This window comes from Pelophylax lessonae (assembly GCF_965119305.1).
Source record: "Pelophylax lessonae genome assembly, chromosome: 6".
Lineage (NCBI taxonomy): Eukaryota > Metazoa > Chordata > Amphibia > Anura > Ranidae > Pelophylax > Pelophylax lessonae.
The window spans coordinates 103,199,898-103,215,975 of record NC_138773.1 but is presented as its reverse complement, the minus strand read 5'-3'; positions in this window follow the sequence as shown (position 1 = coordinate 103,215,975).

The window sequence follows — 16,078 nt, the reverse complement described above, 5'->3', positions numbered from 1 at the left end:
CATTTACAAAAATGTGAGGGGTGTACTCACTTTTGTGAGATACTGTATCTGTTCCACTGGTGATATAAGAAAAAACAATAATAACCAATATTCCTTTAATGTCCGACCCTGGGAAAAGTAAACATCCTTGTATAGGTACCTGTTGTCTTCTACTATTTGAATTTGTTAATATGTGTAAGTACCTGTAATTATATTATGTATGCACTTCCTGTCCCTTGGTTGTAGGTTTTAAATCCCAGAAGTAGGAAGTGCAGAGAGAGAGAGAGTCACAGCCACATGCTGCTAAACCCCAGGCCAGAATAGACTATTATGCAAGTATTCCTATGTCTTAATAGTTTAACTGCAGCTGCTGAGTGTATATCTAAATCCTTGTTACAGACAGAGTATATTATTTTCTTTTTACTTAGTCTTTTAGTAGCTAGGTCTGTGCTACTGTATATATATATATATATATATATATTGTGAGGGATTAGCTCGGTGGCGGGTGTGGATGACCCCTTGGGGGGTGCGTTTTCCCAGAGAGGTAGCCGACAAGTGCTTGCAAACAAACAGTGTGGTTTATTAAATGGTGTTTTCTTCACCAGGCTGTATGCAGCAAAACATCCAAAATAAAATAAAACAGAAAATAAATCCTTGCCTCTGTGGGCGGCTACCTTCTCACAACTGGAACCTGCCTAAGTGTCTGTCTCCAACCTACCGTCGGGCAGACTTCCTTGTCCTACAGCGGACACTCAATAGTCCTTTTATAATAGCTTCACAGGGCAACACAGTCCTTTTGTTTCTTTCACATCAACAGTTCGTCTTCTCACCTTTGAGACGTATTCACCCTTGGTTACCGTCCCGGGCACACATCACTCCGGGGGGTCTTCTCCCAGGCCCACACATCCTGTCGGGAGGCACACGCTGACTGTCCTCCTGCTCCCAGCCCACATGGCTTCAGGACACAGCTTCTGGAGGCAGCAAACAATAGGAATTTCTCTGAACAAATTATAGAGCCTCAACTCCCTCATTCTGAACAGGTGAAGGCCTTTCAACTTCCTGCTGGCTAGCTCTGTAGCCAACACCCTAAATTAATTAATGGACTTTCTAAATCAGGTAGAAATGTATCTCCTTCCTGTGACTACATTCCCAGATTTAGCTGACTTCCTGTTACATACCCCCCCCTCTTGTTTCAACCCTAGGGTTGGGACACATATTTCCAGGCACGCATGTGTCAAGCACTGCTGACTCACTGATAAGCCTCCTATTATCCTCAAGCTTCCGGATGAAACTGTTTTGTCATCTTCATTGACGGATTTCTCATAAATGCCACACAGTTTGTCTCTCATCTCATATACACATTCTTCAACTGCATTTTTGGCATCATTTTGCTCCTTCTCGTTTCTGTCATCTTCATTGACAGCTTTCTCATAAATGTCAGACAGCTTGTCCCTCATAACCGTCTGTCCAATCCACCATGGAGGACCGTGATCCATAGGCAACTCAATTGGGCTAGTCTTAATGTCTTCAACATTCTTAAGACGCCTCTCTCTGCAATCAATAAATGTTTTCCACAAAACTTTGAGAACCTTTGCTTCACTAAGCTTTGTTCCAAGTAGGGACTCTTGACATCCCTCTGTGACTTGAGTTGCCTCTCCATACAGCTGTACACAATCATTGACTTTTTGTTGTAAAAGGGAATGATCTTCCTTCTTGAGCTTTGCTTGCTCTAAGATGCTGTGCAGAGGATTTTCCAATTGAGACAACAGGCTGTCACACATTTCTTCAAAGTGACCCCTGTTCCTTTTCCCAGAGATATCAATATCATTCACCAAACATTTCATATTCATAGGCAGATCTGAAGCATTTGCACTCATCAACTTCTTAAACTTTTCGCCCTCCTGAGCGAGTCGCAGTAAAGGCCTACTATTTGATTTGATATTCAGTTTATATTTCTTGCCAAACTCTTCACAGAAGTAGCCAACCAGAACATCATCAACTTTCCTTCCACCAACATAGGGGTTAAAGGCAACAACACAGTTGAACCCAGCGATCTGGGTGGTATCCATTATAGACCTCCTCTCTGCATCAGTGAAGAAGCATGGAACTGCAACACATTCTTTTACAGGTTTCTTCAATGCACTTTCTGCTGAACTATTTGACCGCTCAAGGTCACCTAGTTCTTTTTCTCTATCTGAATTCCACATGGAATGCATCTCAAGATCACGATCAAACTTCTGCCACCCGTCTTTCACCAGTTCCATTTTGGAAACACTCCCTGAAAGGCACTTATTCATTTGCTTCACGTTTTCACCAACAGCCTTAGTTTTCCCCACTAGGTTTTCAGCCTGAACTGAGAAATCACCACATTTCTTACTCAGCTCCTTTGTTTGCTGAAGCTCTAATGATACATTTTCCAATGCTTGAAGTTTTTGAAGGAACGGTTTATTCCAAAGGGGTGATTCAAGCCACATGTCGTCACATTTCTGAGGCTCACTCAGGACAGACCCCAAAACACTGATCCTTTTAAAAACTGCATCAGGCACACTATCCCCTCTTTGGGACAGATCCTCTGTTGCCTGGAATTCCTCTTCCAGTTCCTGCAACGGAATCTTCATCTCTTCTACTTGCTGTTCTAAGGCTCGCTTAGACTTTTCTAGCTCCTGAACGCTTTTCACAACATCATCCTTGGAGCTGACCAATTCTTCCATTTCTGTACGCAGCTGTTTAACTCTTTCTAGTTCAGCCTTACACTCTAGAGCTTCCTCCAAAGAGCGAGCCAAGAACAGGGCTTTGCTCTCGTTATCACGCACCTCCGTTTCTGCACGGGCGCGTTCTTCTGCATATTTTGCAGACACAGTCTTCTCTTCACCAAGCATCTGATCAAACTTCTTTTTCACATCTTCAACACACTGTAATGAACCAACGCTTTCTTCCATGCGTTTTTTCATATCCGCTATCTGAGCTTGCAATGTTGCGACTTGCTCTGATAGGTTTTTCTTTGCTTCCGCCTCCTCTTTTAATTGTTCCAGGAAGCCATTTTTCTCATCTTCCATTTGTTTGAGCTTTGTGCTAAAACTCAGCCTTTGACACCTCTCTTCCTGTAAGAGTTCCTGCGTGTCTTGCAGCTGCGATTCCAAGATAGAAAAATCTTCCGCAATTTCTCTAGATTTGCTGTCTGCTTGAGAAAGCTGATTTGTAACATTGTCCAACTCAACCTGCAGTCGGTTTGCCTTCTCTGACAGCTTAGCACACAATCGGTCACCTTCTGACACCTTGACTTGCGATTCCAGAAGCTGTGCCTCTACTTTTTCCCTCTTATGTTCACAATCTCCTTTTCCCTGCATAAGAGCCTTCACCTCATTGGCTAGTTTCTGGGAATGAGATTGTAATTCTGCCACACAGGCTTCTTTCTCCTTTAACTGCTGCTGGAAACGTTGGGCTTCACCTTTCCAACTTTCACAGTCTGCACGTAATTCATCTACCACATTGCTCAAAGTGGTGAGCTCATACACAGTACTCAGTAATTTAGCCTCTCTTTCACTTTTCTCGTTGTCGCTGAGAGACAATGTCGTTTTCAGAGCGACATTCTGTTCCTGCGACTCCTGCAGGTCTATTTTTGTAACTTCCAAACACTGAAGACTTTTTTCCAGCTGATTACGCAACTCCAACATATCAACCATACTTTGCTTCTGCAAAGTCTGAATTTCACTTTCCTTTTCCATGAGGATGGTATCTTTCTCCATTATAGTCTCTCTGCGTTTTTGCAACTCGACCAAAAGAAGAGCAGTGGATTCTTCCCACTGTAACACATGAGACTTGAGTAGTTCATTCATTTCCTGCAAGTTTCTATGCTCCATTTTAAGCAATTCCAAGGCTTGTTCCTTTTCTTCCATTTTCCGTTGCAAGGCATCCAACTCAGCCCTGCACACATACTCGGTTTCCTCCAAACCGATGGCCTCCATTGGCTGCTGGCGTCTCTGTTTCCAGCCTGCCATGCTCTCTTGATGAGCCTTTTGTTGAGCTGCAAAGCTCTGCTGAAAATCCGCATTTGCCTGCTGTTGAGCTGCATTTGCTTGCTGTTGAGCTGCATTTGATATAATCAGATGTTTCAACATCTCCTCCATTTTGAGTTTACTTTTCATCTGAGCACACTGCGTCTCCATAGCGGTTTCATCAGTGTTGCTAGGGACAACAACCTTCCTCTTTAGTAGACTCTCTTTAGGCATGGATGGGGCTGGTTCAGACGGCAACATCCCCTCCATCCATAGAATCCGGTCTCTCATTTCATCTATCTTTGCATTTTTCAGGCGTTTGGACCGCCCCATCTTCAATAACTCCACAAACCAATTTTTCACAGTCCAGCAAAAAATTTTCAGACCACTGTCTCTTTAACACATGTAGTTTTTCTCTCTCTTGCAAGATCTCTTTTCCTGCACACACAGTTTGTGCAGTCACTTGCACCAGACACAACAAAGTTCATCAAATAATTTTGAGACCGCTGTCTCTTTAAAACATTTTTTTTTTTTTTTCTGTCAGGATCTTCTCTCCTGCACACATAGATTGTGCAATCTCATGCACCAGACAAAGTTCATCAAACATTTGCACTTCCTTGCAGGGATCTCTGCTTATGCCCACTGCATACCTCCACCATATGTGAGGGATTAGCTCGGTGGCGGGTGTGGATGACCCCTTGGGGGGTGCGTTTTCCCAGAGAGGTAGCCGACAAGTGCTTGCAAACAAACAGTGTGGTTTATTAAATGGTGTTTTCTTCACCAGGCTGTATGCAGCAAAACATCCATAATAAAATAAAACAGAAAATAAATCCTTGCCTCTGTGGGCGGCTACCTTCTCACAACTGGAACCTGCCTAAGTGTCTGTCTCCAACCTACCGTCGGGCAGACTTCCTTGTCCTACAGCGGACACTCAATAGTCCTTTTATAATAGCTTCACAGGGCAACACAGTCCTTTTGTTTCTTTCACATCAACAGTTCGTCTTCTCACCTTTGAGACGTATTCACCCTTGGTTACCGTCCCGGGCACACATCACTCCGGGGGGTCTTCTCCCAGGCCCACACATCCTGTCGGGAGGCACACGCTGACTGTCCTCCTGCTCCCAGCCCACATGGCTTCAGGACACAGCTTCTGGAGGCAGCAAACAATAGGAATTTCTCTGAACAAATTATAGAGCCTCAACTCCCTCATTCTGAACAGGTGAAGGCCTTTCAACTTCCTGCTGGCTAGCTCTGTAGCCAACACCCTAAATTAATTAATGGACTTTCTAAATCAGGTAGAAATGTATCTCCTTCCTGTGACTACATTCCCAGATTTAGCTGACTTCCTGTTACAATATATATATATATACCCTGGTATATGTGCACAGTTCCACCAGGACTCTTTGTGGGCCCTTTACTGGTAATACATGTTTGCACATTTAATTTGTAATCTTTTTATATAAAGGATGTATTATTACTATACTGGTGTGCAGGGCTGCTGTTAGAAACCACTGGTCCCCGTACCAGCTTACCTGGCAGGGCGCCCCCTGAATTTTTTTAAGACAACATTTTCACAAAATCATTATTAGCGGACACAAACATAACAGAGAATTAAAGAGTGAAAAAAATGTATAATTTTTTTTTTTAAATGTTAGTTTTTACAATTATCTTATTTTACATTTTTTTTAAATGATTTATTACAATGTTTAATGATTATTTTTTTTTTACAAATTTTTAGGGAGCACTGTAGATTGGTAGAGTCACCAGTAGAGGGAGCTCTGTAGATTAGTGGAGTGTGTAAGGGGGAAGAGAGATCAGAAGCAGGCAGAACAGGGAGGATTGGTGTTGGAGAAGCAATTACAGGAACGATGCCCTGTGTCTGTCTCTCTCCCAGCAGCTGCTGAAAGCTTGCAGGAGGGATGGGGAGAAACTGGCTTTTAGCTGCTGCAGAGAGCCGCACAGGGCTTCCTTCTGTAATTGCCTCTTTCGTACAGATTCCCCGTGCTGTTGGTGCCCCCTGTGTGCCCGGGCCCCCTACAGGAGGACTGTATCTATCAGAGGCCCTGCTGGTGTGCATCTATATACTTATGGTTAATGGTATATGTTGATTGCAGTAGTTTCTCTGTTCCAATTACTTTAATTAGATTACTAATTCATTTCCCAGGATGGGAATCCCCTCTGTTCACAGAGGCCCTGTTCTGGGTGCAGGCACTCAGATAACTTCATTATCAAACCCGCACTTGCACTTAGTGAAGGTTTTGGTTCTCTTATTTACCTACAGGTTTAGCACAATATTCTGTTTGGGGAGGGCCATTTCTTATAAACCCCCCCCCCCCCAAATGAGGGCTACATTTGTTTGTCTAGGGGACTGGAAAAGAGTTTAAGGGAGTTGTAAAGTCAGAAGGTTTTTTTAATCCTAATGAATTCTATTCATTAAGATAAAAAACCTTCCAGGTGTAGCAGCCTCCCCTAATACTTACCTGAGCCCCATCTCTTTCCAGCAATGTCCACGAGTCCCTCGGCCAACCAGGACACTCTCTCCTGATTGGCTGAGACACAGTCGTGGCGCCATTGGCTCCCATGGCTGTCTATAAAAGCCAGTTAGCCAATCAGGAGAGAGAGGGGCGGGGCCAAACGGCAGCTCCGTGTTTGAATGGACACACAGAGCTGCAGCTCGGCTCAGGTGCCCACATAGCAAGTTTCTTGCTGTGGGGGCCCTCATCAGGAGGGAGGGGCTAGGAGAAGCAACGTGGGACCCGAGAAGAGGAGGATCTGGGCTGCTTTGTGCAAAGCAAACTGCATGGAGGAGGTAAGTATAGCATGTTTGTTATTAAAAAAAAAGAAACAATACTTAACAATTACTTTACCTTACTTGATCTTCTGCTTCCCTGTAAGTGGGCACTCTCTTGTGCTCTGCCAATGGGCAGTCCCTTGGCGTCCTTATGTCTAGTTCAGGGCAATAGGCTGTGGGGACCAGTTTTTCAGCATGAACCAGCCTGCAGCAGTGGAGGATCAGGTAAGTAAAATGGCTTTTTCCTGTCCCCCAAACAAAAAATCTGAAGTTTCCTAAACCTGGGAGCTGAAATATAAGAACGCATTGACCTTTACAGATGGATAAATACAGATTTTACTTTGTGATTTCAGCGTATGGCCTTTCTAGTGTGAAATAACACCTATCATAAGGCACCTATTTCTGTATTGGCAGGTAGTATGTCTAATCATCACATAGTACAAATCACATACTGTAGCTTGTACAGAGAGCACCGTCCAGCTAAAGTCATAATGGAAGTCTATTGTACACTGAAAGACAAATCTGACCCTTATCAAACTGCCTGACTATTAGTCATATATGTCCCAAATGAAAAGACCAAACCTAAATCAAAATGTTATATGTAAATAAGCTACTGACACTCACAACTCTGTAAATAAAATGTTATTTACAGGAAATTATATATTTGACATTTACTGAATTTGTCCTGCCATCTGCTGTTCTTTGATCTTTGGTTTTAGACTAAAAATGACAATAAGTGAGGAGGAGTCAGCTCCTTCCAGGCAAACCGGCCCCTCAATCTAGCCCACTCCTTCTTAAAGGCACAGGGGCGCACTGGATATCCAGCAAATAGCACAATGGCAGCAAAGGTGTTCATTGCACCCCCTCACCAAATAACCTTATACTCCTATTTTTCCTACCGAGAACTCGTTTGAGAATATATTCCATCACAGCACCGCGCAAGTGGATAAAGCTGTACATATTCTCTAACCGTGTGGGGATTTGTACATTACTACACCAAGCAGGTATTAATCAAAATACACAACTTCTTATAATCATTTCTATTAATTAATTTTCTACCAAACATTTATCCCTGCGGTACATTCTACCTGTACTATTCCAGGGATCCAGTGTTGGTTTCCCTTTTTTCGGATCCTGGTGGGATCAAGTTGGCGCATATGCACATACTTACATCCTCCTTACTCCTTGCCTCTTCTGGTATCTCCTTATGCCCTTTTTCTTCACGGCTTCTTCTGTCAATAAAAATTGACCCCTGTGGTGCGTATAATCTATCTGACAATATCTCTCTATGATTATCTAATATTTAATTTACAGTGATCTTGTGATGTATATTTACATTTGTATACTTACATATGTATATCTCTTTACAAATGTTTAGACATGAATGAAGTGGTTCCAGCAGATCCCTTAAGAAGGGTATGCTTGAAACGCGTTGGGTCTCCCCTGGAATACATGTATTCACGTAGTCACTTCATATTTGACTCATGTTTGTTTTTCCGTGATTTTCTTTTTATCATGACTTTTTTTTTGTATACATAGGTCTTGTTGTGACATTATTTTTAATATGTTTACATAATAAAATTATATGTTTTATACATTTTTGTACCATTACTTGGATGTTCAGGTCACCCATATAGTCCCACAATCTCAGGGGAATTTTTCTTGACATGTAATTTGAGATGATGGCCACCTACATCCAGACATTCACGATCAGACAAATCTCCCTCAACATATAACTAACAGTACAAACAAATGGCAATTGCCTCAACCTATAACTGGCCATAACAGCCAAGGAGCACATGGAAGGGTGACGTATGTCAAACAAAACCAAAGAAATTTCCAGCTCAACTTCCCAACCAGCCTGTGCCTTTAAAGAGTAAAGGGCGCCCTCCAGGCAAACCTGCCCTCAATCTATCCATTACTACTGCATATACAGGTGCATCTAAAAAAGGTAGAATATCATCAAAAAGGTAATTTATTTCAGTAATAAAATTCAAAGTGAAACTCATATATTATATAGATTCATTACAATATATAGTGATATATTTCAAGCATTTCTTTCTTTTAATTTTGTTGAATATGGCTTACAGCTAGTGAAAACCCAAAATTCAGTATCTCAAAAAATTTGAATATCGTGAAAAATTTCAATATTGTAGACTAATGGTGTCACATTCTAATCAGCTAATTAACTCAAAACACTTGTAAAGGTTTCCTGAGACTTTAATGATCTATCAGTCTGGTTCAGTAGGTTACATAATCATGGGAAAGAGTTCTGACTTGATGGTTGTCCAGAAGACAGTCATTGACACAAGGAGGGTATGTCACAAAAGGTCATTGCTAAAGAAGCTGGCTTTTCACAGAGTGCTGTACGCAAGCATATTAATGGAAAGTTGAGTGGAAGGAAAAAGGTGGACAAGCAAAGGGATAAACAAAGCCTTGATCGTAAAGCAAAGGCCATTCAAGAATTTGGAATATATTCACAAGGAGTGGACTACAGCTGGTGCCAGCGCTTCAAGAGCCACCACACACAGACGTAATCAGGACATGGGCTACAACTGTCACATTCCTTGTGTCGAGCCACTCCTGAATCGGAGACAACGTAATAAGCGTCTTACCTGGGTTAAGGAGAAAAAGGGCTGGACTGTTGCTAAGTGGTCCAAAATCCTCTATTCGGATGAAAGTAAATTTTGCATTTCATTTGGAAATTAAGGTCCCAGAGTCTGGAGGAAGAGTGGACAAGCACAGAATCCAAGTTGCATGAAGTCCAGTGTGAAGTTCCCAGTCAGTGATGACTTGGGCAGTCATCTCATCTGCTGGTATTGGTCCACTGTGTTTTATCGAATCCAAAGTCAGCACAGCTCTCTACCAGGAAATTCTAGACCACTTCATGCTTTCCTCTGATGGCAAGCTTTATGGAGATGCTGATTTCATTTTCCAGCAGGACTTGGCACCTGCCCACACTGCCAAAAGTATTAATACTTGGTTTAATGATCATGGTATTACTGTACTTGATTGACCAGAAAACTCATCTGACTTAAACCCCATAGAGAATCTGTGGGGAATTGTCAAGAGGAAGTTGAGAGACACCAGACTCAACAATGCAGACGAGTTGAAGGCTGTTATCAAAGCAACCTGGGTTTCCATAACACCTCAGCAGTGCCACAGGCTGATCGCTTCTATGCCACGCCACATTGATGCAGTAATTCATGCAAAAGGAGTCCAGACCAAGTATTGAGTGCATACTATACTGTATATGGAGATACTTTTCAGTAAGCTAACATTTCTGTATTAAAAATCCATTTTTAAATTGGTCTTATGTAATATTCACATTTTCTGAGATACAGAATTTTGGGTTTTCACCAGCTGTAAGCCACAATTATCAAAATTAAAAGAAAGAAATACTGGTACTTGAAATATATCACTCTGTGTGTAATAAATCTATATAATATATGAGTTTCACTTTTTGAATTGAATTACTGAAATAAATTACCTTTTTGATGATATAAATTTTTTTTAGATGCACCTGTATGTGTTCCTACTATGGAGGCTCTCAAAATGTATAGAGTTAGGACTGCAGATAATACTGGGGTGCCTTGTCATGGGCTCTGCAGCTTACGCATGTATTTTGAAATGTGTGCAATCTAAACCCCTGTTTTTTACGTGAACTGTTAGACAGGACAATTCTGTTTGTTTCAGACTGGTTGGTAAGTTCAATGGGGTCCATTTTTTTTTTTTTTTTTTTTTGTCAAAGCTTAATGGAAACAGCTGAAGTTAGAAGGTCATCGGTTTCCATGCAGAGTATGGCCAAATTTTGCACTCTTTAGTTTTAGTTAATAACCCCAATATCTCCATGCGCTGGATCTCCTTGCAGCTAGCCAGTTCACATCACTTCTGTGAATATTTTACCAGATAATACCTAAATCAGCTGGCGCTGAATCACCCCTGCACATAAAAACACCTAAATCATGGGGACACAACTTATCACTCAAATGTTTAAAACTTTGTAAATATTGATATAAATATAAATGAAACAGGGCATGTGGACAATGTAGAGAATACTGGTATTAGCAGTCTGCCGAAAAGGTGAGATAACACTCTGGCAGATCTACTTTTAATATAGGCAATTGTCAGCTACACGTTCTTTTCATGAAGATGAACTCCTCTATCATTCCCCTCTGCTAAGCAAAATCAGAACTCTACTAAACAGTCATTGTTCTGTTGTTAAAGAGCACAGCAAGTCAGGTGTATTCACTTTTAAATAGTTACCTGTTTTGACAATACTCCAGGGATCTTTAGGCTAATAAACAGTACAAACTACACCAGTTAGATGGTAATAGCCAATGCTGAACTCCCACTGACTCTGCAATCTGTAACAATCTCTCTCCTAGGCTTGCTGTCAATGGTCAGTAGTGGTAAGCTCCCCTCTCTCCACCTCACTTGCAGTACAATCCATAGTTACATAGTTTGTCAGGTTGAAAAAAAAACACAAGTCCATCTGGCTCAACCAATAAAAAAACAAAAAAAAAAAACAGCAAAGAAAACCCAAACATACAATCCCATATACACAATCCTATACCCGCAGTTGATCCAGAGGAAGGAAAAAAAACCCAGCAAAGCATGATCCAATTTGCTACAGCAGGGGAAAAAAAATTCCTTCCTGATCCCCTGAGAGGCAATCGGATATTCCCTGGATCAACTTTACCTATAAATATTAGTACCTATTTATATTATGTACACCTAGGAAATAATCAAGGCTTTTTTTAAAGCAATCTAGTGAGCTAGCCAGAACCATCTCTGGAGGGAGTCTATTCCACATTTTCACAGCTCTTATGGTGAAGAAACCTTTCCGTATTTGGAGACAAAATCTGTTTTCCTCTAGACGTAAAGAGTGCCCCCTTGTCCTCTGTGTTGACCTTAAAGTGAATAACTCAACACCAAATTTACTATATGGACCCCTTATGTATTTCTACTTTTGATCACATCCCCCCTTAATCTCCTCTTCTCAAGAGAGAATAAATTCAGTTCCTCTAATCTTTTCTCTCCTCCATGCCTCTTATCAGTTTGGTTGCCCTTCTCTGCACTTTCTCCAGTTCCCTGATATCCTTTTTAAGAACTGGTGCCCAAAACTGAACTGCATATTCCAGATGAGGTCTTACTAATGATTTGTACAGGGGCAACATGATATTTCTCTCTCTGGAGTCCATGCCTCTGTTAATACAAGAAAGGACTTTGCTTGCTTTGGAAACTGCAGCTTGGCATTGCATGCTATTATTAAGCTTAGGATCTTCCAGATCACCCAGATCCTTCTCTGCTATGGATTCCCCCAGTTCTACTCCAGATCCCAGCATTGTCTTCCTGGCAAAGTTGTTCAGTCTAACTCTCAGGGCCCTGTCTCTCACACAGGGCTGCTCCATCTTGCAATCAGTTCCTGCCCTTAACCTTCCTTTTACCCTCATGTTGATGCTGCTCCACTGCTGTTCAACCCTTAGGTTGGGGTCACCACTCTCCTCACAAAAAAAGGGACAGAGCATTCTCCTTGTCTTATAGAAACACCTTTTTATTAGAAAGATAAAATTATACTTACAAAGCCACTAGTCTTTTAAGCATTTAAAGGGATACATCTCTGGAGAGATCTGAAAATGGCTGTGCACCGACGCTCCCCATCCAACCTGATGGAGCTTGAGAGGTCCAGCAAAGAAGAATGGGATAAACAAAATAGATGTGCCAAGCTTGTAGCATCATACTTAAAATGACTTGAGGCTGTAATTGGTACCAAAGGTTCTTCAACAAAGTATTGAGCAAAGGCTGTGAATACTTATGAACATGGGATTTTTTTTTTTGTTTTTTAATTTTTATGAAATTTGCAAAGATTTCAAATAAACTTCTTTCACGTTGTCATTATGGGGCATTGTTTGTAGAATTTTGAGGAAAATAATGAATTTGATCTATTTTGGAATAAGACTGTAACATAACAAATTGTGGAAAAAGTGAAGTGCTGTGAACACTTTCCAGATGCACTATATCTGCAAATAAAAAAAAAAAACTAAAGTAGGACAAAATATTTATTTAATCTCACATCCAACTTCCCTGAGTCTGTTCTGGAACAAACACTTTCCTCTTCACTCATATTCGTAAAATATAATTTATGAAAAACAGTTCAAATTAAAATTTACATTTAAAGTATAACTAAGGGCAAAACTTTTTCCTGGCGCCTCCATGGCAGCATACCTGTGATAGAGCTCCGCCTCTACTCTGTCTTCAGGACTAGTGAATAGCTTAAAAGAAAGACGCCCCCTACTCCCAGCATTCTCCTTTTTTTCCTCATACCTTCTTGACTGGTGAAGAGTTTGCAGTATGTCCTTACCTGCTGACCATCTGGCAGCTTCCGCTGGGTTAAGCCTCTCCCAAGCGCAGTCCCTATACTCGGGCCGCTCTTAGCGCTAAAAAGTCTGGGAACCCCTTCTGCGGATCTTTTGGGTTATGCATAGTTTCCTAATGAGGAACGCCGTCTGCCAAAAACTCTTTTGCATAAAGAACTTTTTTTGTGATTGGCATTGATGGCAGCAGCAGCAGCAGGATCAGCATTTTTGACTCCCCCTGCTATCTTTCTTCAGGTATCTACATTTATTTTCCCTCCTCTCCAGGTGAGTTTGTTCAATTTTTTTGTATCCCTCCTTCCCCTCCCTCTGCTTAATTTTCCCCTTTCTCTTTACCAGCCAGCCAGGTGATCCTTGGGGTGTAGATTTTCCTTCCTCTATTTATTCAGAGGATAATTTATTAAAAAAAAAAAAATGTATGTATATGTGTGTATGTATATAGATGTGTTGTGGGAGATTAGCTCACAGGGATCACCTTTTCCAGGAAAGTAAGGCCAGCATGCAGGTAATTTCTTTAAAGTCTGGTGGGTTAGCCAGCTTTATTTAGCAGAGGTTTGCAAATATGAAAAAACAACAAAACAGTAAAATAAATCCTTGCCGTCCGGCGCTAAACTAAACAGCAGTTTTTTCTCACTATACGGTGTGGGGCTGGTCCCCATCACCCACAAAAACACATGGTAACGCAAACCTTTTCTTTTAACCACTTGCCGACTGCGCACAGTATATTTACTGCGGCAGTCGGCCCCGGCCAGGCAGAGTGACGTAGATCTACGTCGCTCGCCTGTCACTCCTTCTAGAGCCAATAGCGGGCGAGCGCGCGCCCACCGAGGCACGCGCCCGCCTCGACTCGTTCACGGAGGAGTGCGGGAGTGTGACTGGCCGACCCGATGTCCGCCGCTCACACTACGATCGCCGGTACAGCGGGAGAAAGACAGAGCGGCTTATGTAAACAAGCCGCCTGTCTGTTCTCCCTGTGTAAAAATGAAGATCAGACTGTTCTACTATGTAGAACCGTAGATCTTTGTTTTTACACCAATAGCATTGTCCCACTACAGTTAGAAGCACGCCCCTAGGACACACTTAACCTCTCCCTGTCCAATACTGTTAACTCCTTCCCTGCCAGTGTCATTTTTGCAGTAACAGTGCATATATATAGCACTGATTACTGCAGTAATGTCACTGGTACCCCCAAAAGTGTCAAAAATGTCAGTCAAGGGTCCGATCTGTCCGCCGCTATGTCGCAGTACCGCAAAAAAAATCGCAGATCGCCGCCATTACTCGTTAAAAAAAAAACACTAAAAATGACAAAAATCTTTCCCTTTGTTAGTAAACGCGATAACTTTTGCGCAAACCAATCAAAATACGCTTTTTGGGATTTTTTTTACCAAACATAGGTAGCGTAAAACAAATTGGCCCGAAAATGTTAAAAAATTTTGATTTTTACATTTTTTTTGGGGGGAATTTCATATAAAAAAAGTGAAAAATATTGTTATTTTTGCAAAAATTATGCTCTTTTTTTGTTTATAGCGCGTGATCAAAAAATCGCACAGGTGATCAAATACCACCAAAAGAAAGCTCTGTTTGTGGGAAAAAAAGGACATGAAATTCGTTTAGGTACAGCGTCGCACGACCGCGCAATTGTCCGTTAAAGTCACGCAGTAAAAAACCCCCTGGTCTTTTAGCAGGAAAATCCTCCGGTGGTAAAGTGGTTAAAGTCCAAACAGAGCTCCTCTCTCAGTTTCCCTTCCAAGTCTCAGGCCAGAGCATTCCTGTGCTCTCTTCCTGTTCACTTAAAGCGGAGTTCCAGCCATTTACTCACCTGTCCAACGGTCCAGCGATGCGGCCGCCGGAAGCCTCGATCCTCTCCCTCGGCGCCGGCATCACTGCTGTGGGCACCCGGCTGTTACAGTTTGCGGCTTCACAGCCGGGTACCCACTGCGCATGCGCGAGTCGCGCTGCGCGCCGTGATTGGCCGGCAATCTTCTGGGACCTCTGACGTGTCCCAGAAGATTGCAGGGAGGGAGGGGGAGAGGAGAACTTCCGCTCAGGGCGCCGCGGCGCTCCGAGCGGAAGTGGGAGCGGGTACCTGTCAAAACGAGGTACCCGCTCCCCCCCCCAAAAAATGACATGCCAAATGTGGCATGTCGGGGGTCAGGACTCCCTAAAGCGGAAGTTCCACTTTTGGGTGGAACTCCGCTTTAACCGGTTGCCGACCGCCGCACGACTATATACTGCGGCGGTCAGCCCCGGCCAGGCAGAGTGACGTATCGGTACGTCACTCGCCTGTCACTGACTTGCGAGCCTATAGCGAGCGGGCGCGCGCCCGCCGAGGCGCGCGCCCGCCGCGGCTCGTTCACAGGCAAGTCAGTGCGTGTGACCGGCGGACTCGATGTCCGCCGGCCACACTACGATCGCTCCTGTGAAGGGAGAAAGACAGAGCAGCTTGTGTAAACAAGCTGCCTATCAGTTCTCCCTGTGTAAAAGTAAAGATCTGACCGTTCTACTATGTAGAACGGTTGATCTTTGCTTTTACACCAATAGCAATGTCCCTACACAGTAGAAAGCACGCCCCTAGGACACACTTAACCCCTCCCTTCCCAATAAAGTTAACCCCTTCCCTGCCAGTGTCATTTTTGCAGTAACAGTGCATATGTATAGCACTGATTACTGCAGTAATGTCACTGGTAACCCCAAAAGTGTCAAAAATGTCAGTCAAGGGTCCGATCTGTCCGCCGCAATGTCGCAGTACCGAAAAAAAAATCGCAGATCGCCGCCATTACGCGTTAAAAAAAAAAACACCAAAAATGACAAAAATCTTTCTCTTTGTTAGTAAACGCGATAACTTTTGCGCAAACCAATCAAAATACGCTTTTTGCGATTTTTTTTACCAAACATAGGTAGCATAAAACAAATTGGCCGAAAAATGTTAAAAAATT